The 13,445-nt window shown below is 40.5% G+C and overlaps 1 protein-coding gene across 1 annotated transcript in view; it reads right to left on the bottom strand.

The window, feature by feature from the left end:
- The window catches only part of LOC122791483 (protein phosphatase 1 regulatory subunit 12A-like), a 1,771,856-nt gene that overhangs the window by 1,184,548 nt on the left and 573,863 nt on the right, over window positions 1-13,445 (bottom strand). The window lies entirely within an intron of this gene.

Here is a 13,445-nt window from a genome sequence, read left to right on the forward strand (position 1 = left end):
CTACCTTCAGTGAGGATGATGCCACAGTTTGTTTGTGTCTTTCGGCTTTTCCCGGTTAGGGGTCGCCAGAGTGGAACTCCGGTCCACTAATGATTGGTAGTGGATTTTTACGTACCGGGTTACCAGCCCTGATGCACAACCTTCAACGAAGGCATGCCCCATTCACGTATGCCTCCACACAGAAGCCGCTCTAGCTAAGAATCGAACGGGGCAACGCTACCGCAGCACCACCACCGCAGTCAGGATGATGCCACAGTATGAACAGAAAATGACTGACTTTAATAACTGGCTAAGTTTTTGGTGTCACTCTAGGTGAATCCAATATCTATCAGAATGGTAGGACATGACTTACAGACCGCATTATTTTGACAAGGATGGTCTGCACCTGTCCTCCCCCCTGGACTTTTGGATATTGGCTAACACTTTATCCACCCCCCTTAGTGCCTTTTAAGGCAATGTCAAAATCACAAACTACCAACATAGCAAAAAAAAAAAAAAAAAAAAAAGCAACCTTTGGGTGTTACTGCTCAATGTTCAGAGACTAAACAAGAAATTCCGGGTTTATATTAGCAACTTACATGATTAGAATGTCAAGTCCATGTTGATCAACACATATTCTTCACAAGTGCTACTCAGCAAAAGCACTAAACATCTACAAGCTGCATTTCGAAATGTTATAGTTGGCCAGCTTAAGAACGTGAACGTCTTACTTCATACTGTATCTCGTTCTAATAATAACTTACACACTTAAAACACTTGAAAGGTAGTTAAGAAACACTGAATATAAATGTTAAGTTTATATAATTCACGGGCATTTATTTTGTGTTTTTTCAAAATAGTAAATATTAGTATTGAATTGTTTTCATACTTAAAAGGAACATAATTAGAATATAAAAGGCACGTCTTGAAGTCATTACTTGTGTGTTACACATACTGTGTACATTTTTATAATAAAAATAAGAGTGCAAAGGCTAGCACACAGTTGTTTTTCCCTGGTATCATTGGTGAATATTACCAGACAGTTGTGTTGTTATGCTGTTGAAAATGTAGTTCTGTGACGGTATGTGCTGTATGCACCGTTCACTAGACTGCCTTTTGTTTAATTTAATTTGCCACGTTTTCCTGACCTTGGAAGGGTGTTTCACTTATTACAGTAGTAATTTTATTTATACATTCAGTTACGGGTGTATGTTTGCATAAAACGTGCTTGTGTTTATATATTCACTACGAGACTAGGAAACTGGTGTGAGCCAACTATAATTTTTCAATTATGTCACTTTCAATGTTTTTATGTTTCAGTTAACTGAGATTGGTGAATTTGTCGACATTGTCCGATTCGCCGTTTTGAGAGTTCAAGTTGCCAATACAGACCCAAAACTCCACACTCTACAGGCTCATCTCACTCTGGAGGATGTACACATCTGTGCTGGCACTGAGACTTGGTTTAAAGCCACAGAAAGAAACCCCTCAGTGGTAGGCTATAGTGCTTTCCACACATTTAGACCAAAAGCAGCACAGACAGGGGCCAAAGGTAGATGTGTCTCAATCTACACTAGCAAAATATACAACTCCAGGTTAATTAAACAGGCTGATGCCCTGCAGTTCAGCCATCTTCAAGTCTCCAAAGACAAGATTCCTTACTATGTCGTGGACAGCTACAGGGTGCCCACTACGACTCACAAAGCTCAAAACTCCTATCTAGACTTGAGAGGTGATCATCATGCAACCAAATACTGTATTCATGGGAGACTTTAACTACCCCTCTATAGACTGAGAAAAATACAGTGCCTTTAGCTCACAGGCACAATTTCTCCTGGACTTTATCAATACAAACACCCTGGACCAGAGCGAGTGCACTCCAACCAGAGGATCAAACACTAAAAACAAACCCCACTGTGAGATCCTTACCGTAACAGGCGATATAACAAAATAAAAGTCATGGCCAAAATCAGTAAAAGAAACTCTCAGATAAAAGAGCTCTCTGATTCAAGTAAACAAGAAATCAAGAGGTTTAAAAAAGTCTAATATGGTCAATTATGAGGTCAGGATAGCATCCCAAGCTAAGGGCAATCACAAGGCCCTCTTCAGCTGTCAAGAAACTTGATGGTAACATTCAATAGTGCCCAGAAGTAGTGTTAAGTGGCACAAACTTCACTGACCAGGGTGGAACAGCAAATCAACTAACTGCTGACTTTAGCTGTAACTTCACCCACTACCCCCTGTGAAATCCCTTCTAGCACATCTCCCCAACTATCAACAGGGAGTAAATCCTGGTTGTGCTCACTAAGGCCAAAAACACTGCATCAGTGGGCCCTGACATTATCCTTGGTTGCCTCCTAAATAGTCAAAAATATGACCAAGCAGGACCACTTGAGGAACTCTTCGACAACAGCCTCAAAACAGATTACGTTAGGTGAATACAGGGCTGCAACAGTCATCTTTCTTCATTTGGATGGATCATCAACCGACCCATGGAACTACAGACCCACTAGTCTGACAAGTCTGATATGCAAAGCTATCAAATGAATTATCATGGAAATGATCAACAAGGACATTGGCAAAATAGAGACACTGGACTCATCCCAGCTTGGCTTTAAGGGAAGAAACTAATCAAAACACAACTCCAGCATGCAGAAAAAATATTAAGGAATCTAAAACTGCGTGCACTGCACCAAGGAAGCCCAAACAGAAATATGGTAATAACACAATTTATTGAAAATAAAAAAAATAAATAAAATGAACAAAGCTGAGCACTTTCATCCTCAAAATATTGGATTTCTTCAAAACTTCTAAATTGTATATTGACACCATTTATAAATACTTACAAAACTTACAAGAAATGGTTCACAACCAATCAAAATGAAACAATGAACAACCTAGATGACAACATGTTATTACACAATGATTTGCGTCTTTCTTCTAATCAAACTATGTTTTTTTATAACAATTTTAATATTTTCAACTATAGTAACTTAAATATTGACATTAACTATTTAAAAAATATGAAAAGGTTTCAATTCATCCCTTCTAAACATTTTGATATTGCAGGTATTCTACTGGACTTCAAGTTGTTTCTTATGAAATAAATCTATGTTATATATTTCAAGGTAATGAAACTCTAGTATCTGATGGGTCTTTGAAGGAAAAATGTGAGTTTAATCACCCACCCCTTCATCTAACTAGTACAAAGGGGTTTAAGAATTTATTTATTTTTATTTATTTTACATTTGTTGACCGGGATAGTCCGACTGGATATATGTCAATTTTCAGCACAGGCCCAGCGAGAAAAGCTCCAAGATAATAACACACATTGAACATTTAGTAAATGCTAGTTTCAAGCAGCTTCAAAGACATAATAAGAGTGGGTTTTATAACTTGAAATGTGAAGAACAATCCTTTATACAATTTCTTTTCCAAAAGTCATGCACACAGAATTATGAAACCTGACAAAGGAGGGAGGGTGTGGTTTTTAATAGAAACTATTGATTATCACACACACATGTATAAGATCTTGGGGAATAGAGACAAATATATTACTGTATGTAGGAATGAAATCAATATGGCACACTCAAAACTTATTTCATATTGAACAATCATTTTTTGCAAGGGGTGATTAAAAAGCAATTGTTTGAATTTTTGACTGTGGAAAATCCTTGTTTTCCACTTATGTTTGATACCTAAGATCCATAAATTGATGGAAGATCCTCTTTTAAGACCAATTGTGGCAGCTAAGAGGTTATAAGACCCATTCCCTGGCTATTTTTGTTGATCAGAAATTGAAGTAATTTGTAACAAGTATTAGTCGCATTTTGAAGGACTCGTGGGATTTTCTAAAGAATATTAAATCAGGTTTTTACTATGAGGACCTGATCTTTGTAACTACAGATATTGTAGATCTTTTTCATGTACTCCTCATTTGTTAGGACTTGAATGATTTCATAAAGTGATTGTGGAATGTGAATCTAATTAGTTCAGAGGTTGTTTTAATAGCTGAATTCATGGAATTGACTTTAGACAATAATTTCATGTTTTTAATGGCAAATATTACAAGCAGGTCAAAGGTGTTGCCATGGGGGCTTGTTGTGCCCCAATCTATGCTAATTTAGTACTAAATTACTGGAAAAAGAAATGTATTGTAAATTACCCCTTTGCCCCTTATTGGCATCTTTATATCCGATTTTTGAAAGCTATTTGCATTTTATGGAAGGGTACCTTACACTGCTTGAATTTTTTAGCTGCACTACATTTTTTACTTACGTATTCTCATTTTATTGAGAGCAATAATTATTTGGATGTTACTTTATACAAACTTCACAAGGAGGTTAGACCTCACTCATAAGTGTTTTGGAAAGATAATTTTTCAAATTCTTATTTCCATTACTTGAATGGGCACCTTTTTTATCAACAGAAAGGTATAATAAAGGGGCAAATGACCTCTGATTACCAAATTATTGCAGAAATTGAGTACATTAAGCAATTGTTTTTGGAAAGACATTATCTGTTTGATTTAGTTACTAAAATGGCATGTGAAGTGATCGATTAGCACAACACAAAGTTTGCACCAATTTTGGGTAGTGATTTAGAGATTCCGGTTTGTAGGAATGATGTGGATATTTTATTAAAGACAACTTTTGTTTTTACATTTAATTCGAAATCCAAATATATAAAAAAATAATAAATATTGGGAGATACTGACTCATCTTTCAGAAGTTACAGATATCATACCTGCTAAACCTGTTTTTGTATGGAAAAGGACAGGAATCTTAAGGAAATTGTAAAAAATAGGGTTGATAGCAATGTGTTGCAGAGTAATAAACATGGTACTTTCAAGTGTGGGTTTTGTAAACAATGCAGCTATCTAAGTAATGTGGGAGAAATTTAGAGGCTAGAAAATTGTTAATAAAATCCACAGGGCATTTTAATTGGAACAGTAGAGTGGTTGTTTATTTAGCCCTGTGTTTGGGCTGCACAAGTTATGTACGTAAAAACGGAGAGATTTTAAAAAAATGTTATTTATGAACACGTACGATGTTGAACATGGAAATGAATCGGATACATTTCATAGGCATGCTAAGATATGTTCTTCGAGTATATACCAGTTTTTTGCTCTTGAACAGGTACCCGTTAGTTCAAGAGGAGGATCATAGGAGACAAGAGTTGAATACAAGGAGCTTTTATAGCAACTGAAATTGGAAGCAGAGAATTTCCCTGGGTTAAATGATAACATTTCTATTTCCAGTGTGTTAAATATTTGTGCAGCCAAGTTAAAAGATTCTTACTGTTTTTGTACATTACAAAAAATTGAAAATGATGTTACTTCCTATATTTACATTTTACCATTTGTGTGGATATTATCAACTATACCTAATTTTGTTTGTTGGCAAAAGCAAACCTTGTTTTGTGCATATATACTTTTTTAGTGTACATCCTGTATTTTACATTCATGTCTCTTTAAGGGGCTTTATGAATTATTTATTAGGTTGTTCATTGTTTGTTAATTTTGATTGGTTGGGGACCATTTGCTTTTAATTTTTTTTAAGTATTTATATATGGTGTCAACCTATAGTTTAGAAGTGCTGAAGAAGTCAGACATTTTGAGGATAAAAGGGCTCAACTTTGTTTATTTTTTTCAATAAATTATTACCATATTTCCATTTGGCCTTCCCTGGTGTAGTGCCCACAGTTTTGGATTCCTTTGTTAATGAAAGGTCTTGCCAACTAAACCTGATACACTTCTTCGAGAGGGTCACCAGGGCTATGGATGAGGGGAAAATGGTGCATACTGCCTATTGTGACCTAGTCGAAGTGCTTGATACAATACCTCAACTCTGGTATCATTGACAAACTCTCAGAACAAGGCATAAATCACTACAGAGCTCACTGGATTGCTGACTGACAGACAGGACTGGAGAAGTAAGGATTGCTGAGACCACCTCCACCAGGAGAGTCCAGTCACCAGCAGAGTACCCCAGGGCTCCATGTTGGGCCTGCTCCAGTTTGGCATCTACTTCTTGGAAGTAAAGGCTAATGTCAAGCCCTATGACGCATCAAGTTTGCACAGGAACGTAAACTGGGAGATATTACAGATTCCCCCCATGACAGCAACAGCCTACAAGAGGGTCAAATACAAACAAATGACTGGTGATAAAGCCACAGATTAAAACTTATCATGAAGAAATGCATTACAGTGTCCTTTGGGAAATCATCCACTCAAGCTAATTACTCGATCGATAAACACCCCTAAGAGTTGACCCAACAGTTAGGGAATCTGAGAACACAGGTAGGAATTCATCTGACCTTTGACAAACATGTAGCCAGGACAGTAAAAAATCATTTTATGTCACCTAACTTATAAGCAAGGGTGTGGAATCCAGGTCCAAAGAAGTTATAGTACCACTCTACTCAACCCTCATCAGAACAATCATGCCCCCTTTGGCATGTACCTAACCAGGCACTTGCAACAGTTGGAAAGCCCTCAAAGGTTCTTCATAAGCAGAATCCAGGGTACTGATAACCCTGCCCAAAACAGATCGCCTTAAGGCCATATCTCTGTACTCATTCTCCTTACAGTTTACTGGACGGCGATCTATGCCTAGCACATGGCATCCTCAGATCCAGTTCTGCTGGCTCTGTTGCACATATGAAAAACAAACGGCATCAGAAACACTAGATTTAAGGACCTAAACTTTGCCTGTGACATAAACAGAATATGTTGGAGAGACTGATATGTGTCTCTCAGTATCCCCGTGCTATGGAATCTATGTAAACCAGAGTTCATCCCTAACCCTAGCCAAAAGGAATCTTGATCACTGGATGGGGAACTGCAAATTCACCCACAGTCAAGCAAGTAAATTAATCCCCAACTAACACCCCCCACCACATAACCTTTTAATATCTATTTGCTAACATACCCCAACTTACAGTTATTACTTAGTTATTTGTCTTTGTTTACTGAGAAATACAACTGAGTAATACCCATTTTCAGCAGAGGCCCAAGCAGAAAAAGCTCCATTTGTTTACATTGCATTATACTAAGTTCCAGTTAAACACAGAGTAGTCACATTTATAGGTTCATAGATAGGTACTAGGCTATTGGCCCTAGGGCCTATATAAGCCTAGCCAAAAAGGTACCCTGGCTTTTGCCACCCAAGAAAATTATTTTCCTGTGCCCCTGTCGAGCAGAGCCACAGAGGTGATCCCGGGATGAATTTCCCATTCAATCATCAAGATTTTTCTTGAAGAGTGCTAATAAGGAGCTTTGTTTGATATAGACAGGTAGTTTGTTCCAGAGTATGGGAAGTCTCTGGGACATGAATCTATCCCTCCAGTATGTTCTGTTTATTGTAGTGACAGGGTTTAGGTCCCTAGAGAGTTTAGCTTGGAGGAGTTGGGATTTCTTTAAGTGGAGCATGTCCAACAGCTCTGGGTTTGACATAGCTTTGTATGTTAGGCAGAGATCGCCTCTGAGTAGACGATATGCGACGGAGTAAAGCTGGCGTTTTTTGAGGCGGTCTGCTTAGGGCATCTGTTTGAGGCCGGTAATGCTCTTTGTGAGGTAGTTCTGCAGCCTTTCCAGTTGCTGTAGATGTCTTGTGAGGTACATACCAAAACGGGCGTTGTACTCTATAATGGGTCTGAGTGACAAGTAGAGGGGAACAATGACCCCCTTTTTCCTGGATGAGAAACCTTTTGTGATGAGGTGTGAAACGTTGAAGGATTTCCTGACTACTGTGGCAATGTTATTATCAAAGGAGTGACTGCTGTCTACCTGTGTCCCAAGGTCTCATCACACTTTCGGTGTTAAGTTGACTACCACCTATGTGGTAGCTCATGGGCACAGAGTTTTTACCACAGGGGATGACAATGCACTTTTTGGCACTGAGCTTGAGGCCATGGCTTTGACACCAGGCATCTGTCTCCGTGAGGCCCTTTTGTGGGATGTCTACATCATTAGGAGTTTCGATTATGGCTCCTAGTTTGCAGTCATCTGTGAACTCAGTTAGCCAAAGACCTTCTGTGTTAGCCTGTACTTCAGAAAAGTAGATACCAAACAGGAGAGGACCCAGGACTGAACCCTGTGGTACTCCACTTGTCACTGGTCTGAAGTCAGACTTGGAGTATGCTACTTTCACAGTCTGGGTTCTGTCAGTGAGCCAGTTGGCAACCCATCTTGTGACATAGGGATTTATACCCAGTTTAGTGAGTTTATCTATAATTCCAGAGTGGGGGATGGTGTCAAAAGCCTTGGCAAGATCTAGATAGGCTGAGTGAACCACCTTACCCTCGTTTGCGGCTTTGGTGACTGCTTCAAAGAAGTCTATCAGATTTAGGAGACATGATCTGCCTTTTACAAAACCGAATTGTGAGAGGTCCAGAGTTTGGAGATTACCAATGTCTTTGTGTATAAGATCCATGATGATACACTCCATGGCCTTGCAGACCAGGCTCGTTAGGCTAATGGGGCAGTAGTTCCCGGGGTCTGTGGTGGCTCCCCCTTTATGGAGTGGGATAACTGTCACTGTGCGCCATTCAGTGGGCACAAAGCCTGAGGTGAGGCTATGATTGAACATGGTGCTTAGGTGGGGTGCCAGTTCATTCTGCAGTTTGTGTAGAACGCAGGCTGGGATGTTGTCAGGTCCCATAGATGCTGTGTTCTTGGCTTTGGAGAGTGTGGTTTTTATACCTGTGCAGTTGTGATTACAAGAACTCTGCATTCTTCCGGTATAGAGATGGGCCCTTTACGGGGTGAGAGGGGGGTATAGTTAGCACTGAACCTATCCGCCAGGATGTTGGCAATATCAGTTGGTTCTGTATATTTGGTGCCATTGTGCTGTAACTCAGAGCAGATCCGAGTGTTGCCATTGAGATTTTTGACATAGCTACAGAATGCTTTGTGGTTGTCTTTAGAATCAGTGGTGATTTTGTTTTCGTAACTAGCTTTGGAGGAGTTTATGAGGGGTCTCAGCTTCTTATTGAGGCTGACCAGGGAGTTCCTCCAATCATGGGATTTTACTCTTTTTTGCAACAGTTTCTTTCTTCTGTTGTACAGTTTGTTTCTGGCAGGGGACTACCAGATTGGCTTCCTTTTTTTGGAGGATAGCATCTTGGTTCTGTTAGGGACAGCACGATCCATGCACTCGTGTAAGTGCTTATAAAGTGCATTTGTGTAGGATTCAGCAGTCGTACTTCTAATGTCCGTCTGCATGGGTGTAATGAAGTTTGCCACTTCTGTCTTAAAAAGCGAGAAGTTGGCTTTAAAGAATTTTTTTTACTGTGGTTTCCCTAATTGGGGGGGGGGGGGATGTGGATGTCTAGGGTGATTAGCTTGTGGTCGAATCTGACCAATGAGGAATTGACCTCTGGTGTGGAACACCGGTCGCCCATGTTGATAATGACAGGGTCTAAGATATTGCTGCCCCTGGTGGGCGTGTGGATAAGTTGATAAAAGGGACTGGAATTTATGAATTCCAGAAAACGTTGAGCAAAAGAGTTGGCACAGGAGTAGTTTTCCCAGTTAATGGTAGGGTAGTTGAAATCGCCCATTATTAGGGTGTTGGGTTGTACCTTAATATTTTCCAGTGCATCAAGAAATGAGAAGTGGGAATCCTGGGGCATGGTGGGAGATCTGTAGCAAGTTACAATTTGGATTGCAGTCTTGCCCAGAAGTTGGTTGTACTTGGATAATCTTGGATGCATTATGCTGAGCAACTAGCCTGGAGGTGTGGATATCCTTAATGAATATGGACACACCTCTGCCTTTAGTGTTTCGGTCCAGGTTAGGTGGCCAAAGGTGTGGTATGACTTATAGCCTGGCAATGCAGGGGTGGTCTCTGGAACCTTGAACCAGATCTCTGTCACTGCACAGGTTTCTATGTTCTCCATTTTAAGGAGTGCCTCGAGTGAATGCATTTTGAGCTTTACACTTCTAGCATTGAGTAGCATTACCCCCAGATGTTGCTTGGTTGTACCTGTTAAGGTGGTGAATTTGTCATTTGAACCTTGCCTAAAAAAAGGCACTATAGGGGTGGCAAGAGCCTTAGCCAGTATCCGGAATTCCAAGGGTGACAGGTGCAGGCCATCTCTGGCAAAGCATAGTGGTCTGTCAATCATGTCATCCCAGGCAGACAGATACTGGATCCCCTTAGAAAGACACCAGAAGCTAAGCCAATTGTTGAAGTCTATCATTTTGTCCTTGTACTGTGGTATCATTCACGGTGATGGTAGGATGCTACTCAGGGCTAGGGTCATACCTGCCTGGGCTACATGATCGGAGAGCTCCTCCATGTCTCTTTTCATGTAGTACAGGGAAGTATGTCTTAGGTCATTCACACCAACATGGACAATGACAGAGTCACATTTGTACAGGTTGTGGAGTGACCTGAGTGCGTGCGTTATGTGGCGGATCCTGGCACCTGACAGGCAGCTGACAGTAACTTTCTCCTTTTTTAGCCTGGTGAGTGGAACATCAGTGTGCCTGACTATAGAGTCACCCATGACTACAGTGTTGGGTATGTTGTTATGCCTTATGGGCTGTGGTTGAGTGGCACACTGAGTTTGTGGGCTACGTGTCATTTGGGTTGTGTTGGGGGGTGGAGGTTGCTTGTGTTTCTGCTTTGGAGGTCTCTGTTGCTTGAGCAGATTTTTATTGAGAGCCTCCATGAATGTAGGTGTGTGTTTTGATGGTGTAGGTTTTGAAGGACTATGTGATGAGTGTGGTGTGGTGCAAGTGTTTACCTTCTCCTCTTGACTGTCTAGTCCAGTCTTGGGTGAAGAGAGCTTTGCTTCTAGTTTGGCTACATAAGTGCATCTCTCACAGGTTGTAGTGTTGGGTGGTAGGAGGAGAGGGTTGTCTGTGTACATGAGGCAATTGCTGCATTGCCCCAGGATGCCCAGATTCATCCGGTAGACAGGAGAAAACACCGGGAGCTGACCCTTAGACATGCCTGGATAGGTGCTTATTTATTAAGTACTAAAAACTGTTTTCTTCTAGACAAGTGAGGAAAGTTGAGTGCTGTAGTAATTTGTAGTTTATTTAGTGCTTACAATGAGTTCTGAATCAGTGCTGAGCTTAAAGAAACAGATTTTAGTGCTAAAACTAAAAAATTGGCTAGTTCTAAGAGAAAATTTGAAGGGCAGACTTCCGATGCATAAAGTGTATATGTTTGTGTCTTTCGGCTTTTCCCGGTTAGGGGTCGCCACAGCGGAACTCCAGTCCCCTAATGATTGGCAGTAGAGTTTTATGTGCTGGCTTGCCGGGCCTAACGCACAACCTTCAACGAAGGAACGCCCATTCACACACGTCGCCACACAGAAGACGCTCTGAGAATCGAACGGGCAACGTCTGTGAGGCGACAACGCTACCGCAGCACCACCACCACAGTCTCATAAAGTGTATATAAATATATATATTTTTTAATATAACAGTAGCAAATGAGCAAACTGATTTAAACCAATTAAAAGCTAAAAACTGAGCCCTGTTCCAGCAGTCTTCGATCAGACAAGTTCTAAATGCACACTCCTGCCACTAGGGTGCAAAAAAGATGGTCTGGATTAGTGCTCAAGTTATACAAACAAAGCTAGATTCAGCAGGTCTGAATTTAGTCTATGCTACAGCAAACAAGGTGTACCAGTTTCAGAAAAACAGTTCAAATAAGCAGGCACAATAAGCCTTTAACCAGAAATTATCTATATTAATAAACAAACAGTAGTTACATTTATACATTCAAAGACCTTACAGAGCTGGAAGTTATGGAAAAGAAAGTCTATGTGCAACGTAGTGGATTATACAGGCAGCAGTTGCATATAAAAATTGCTTTGTCATTTCAGTGAAAGATTGAGGGCATTCTGTTTAAGGAGAGTATTTAGAGAGTATTGTATGGTAACACAAAGTCTTAACTTTGTGATGAGCATGTGCAGGACAAGGACTGGTTAAGATGTTGTTTAAGCAGTGATTTAAAACTAATGGGTTTTCAGAAGGTGGGATTCAATAAAGTCCACATAGGCTCCGTGTACAGCCTACATGGAATGTGTCCGTGTACACAGACATGATCTTCCCTTGACAGCGGGCCATGCATATTAATGGTGTGGTACACCTAAGGGAGGAACAAACAGTGTGGATATTGAATCCATGTAACACCGACCCACATACCGGTCAGCCAGTTAACCTGACTGAAAGGGGTTCAAGCCAATTTACTGCACTAATTTGAATTTATTTTAATTTATTTTAATTTTTATGTGCTTGTTTGCACGATGCACCATGTTATTTAGTTATGCTTAGCTCATAGAAACCAAATGTGTTCAATTTTTACTTTTTTATTTGCATTGTTTATGAGATGCGGCACGTTATTTAGCTACATGTAACACTGCACACCCATGTATTAGACATACCCCAGACATCTAAAAATAGAAAATGAATGCTTTTAATTGTTGTAGTTGTGCAGTGAATAGCACTGTGCAAACCCACGCGCTATGCTTACAGTAGTACCTTTACAGTATATCTAAAGATGCATAATCTCCCTTCACTACTCTACTGGCGAGATAGCTTAAGTGATGACCTACAGTGTAGTAGGTCCCAGGTTCGGGTCCTGGGCAGTGATACCTTTTACATATACTGCTGTGAAACTGTATCAGGTCACTGAAACATCGGTTCACTTTAAATTCAATTATCGTTATATTTAGAAAAGGTGTGCGATGCTGAGCATAGCTTCAACATGGGTAACGGTCCCTCCATCAACATGGGTAACCGTCCCTCCATGTTTGCGTGTTGCTAAGCTTCACTTAAACATGGGTTGTGTGAGGTTGTGCAACGCAGCATGTTTTTCAAAGTTTCAACATGAAGCGCAATGGCTTGAATGCATCCTATTTAATGGGCAGTCGGAAGGAATTGCACAGTATTCCTCGCAGCCTGATCTTGAGTGTGGATATGGGTATTGTGGGGGGAAGGAGTGCACTTTTGGGCACAGTGTTGGGGTGTTCAGGAGTCTAGGATTTTTACTGGACTTCTGGTACAGCATCATGGACCCTGGCTGCTGAAGGACAACTATCTTGGCTCAGAATGCAAGTCTGAGGCCTGGGATAGTTTGGCCAATGACCTGACCAGTGCAACTGGTATCCCTCTCACTGGTGAGCAGTAGTGTCTTCACCATTATGATGACCTCTATTGATGGAAGAGGGGTATTTGGATCACTGGATCAAAGAGGCACAGGCAGGGAACGCCCCACAGATATGCAAGTATGTTTTCTACTAATTTATAAATATACAAGCTGAATCTGTGCAAAACTGTTATGCATAATGGTTTCCCTCTTTTACCAAAGTTGCAAAAGAGAGTGCTTGCAACATGCAGTCCCATGCAAGGCGTTTGGCCAGGATGAGGTTTCCAACATGATGCATATGTTTGAATATACTTAGAGAAGAGAGGGGCACATAGTAAAAGCCTTTGTTGGAAC

The sequence above is a fragment of the Protopterus annectens genome, chromosome 17.part0, assembly GCF_019279795.1.
Source record: "Protopterus annectens isolate FY-2018-M chromosome 17.part0, PAN1.0, whole genome shotgun sequence".
Classification (NCBI taxonomy): domain Eukaryota; kingdom Metazoa; phylum Chordata; order Ceratodontiformes; family Protopteridae; genus Protopterus; species Protopterus annectens.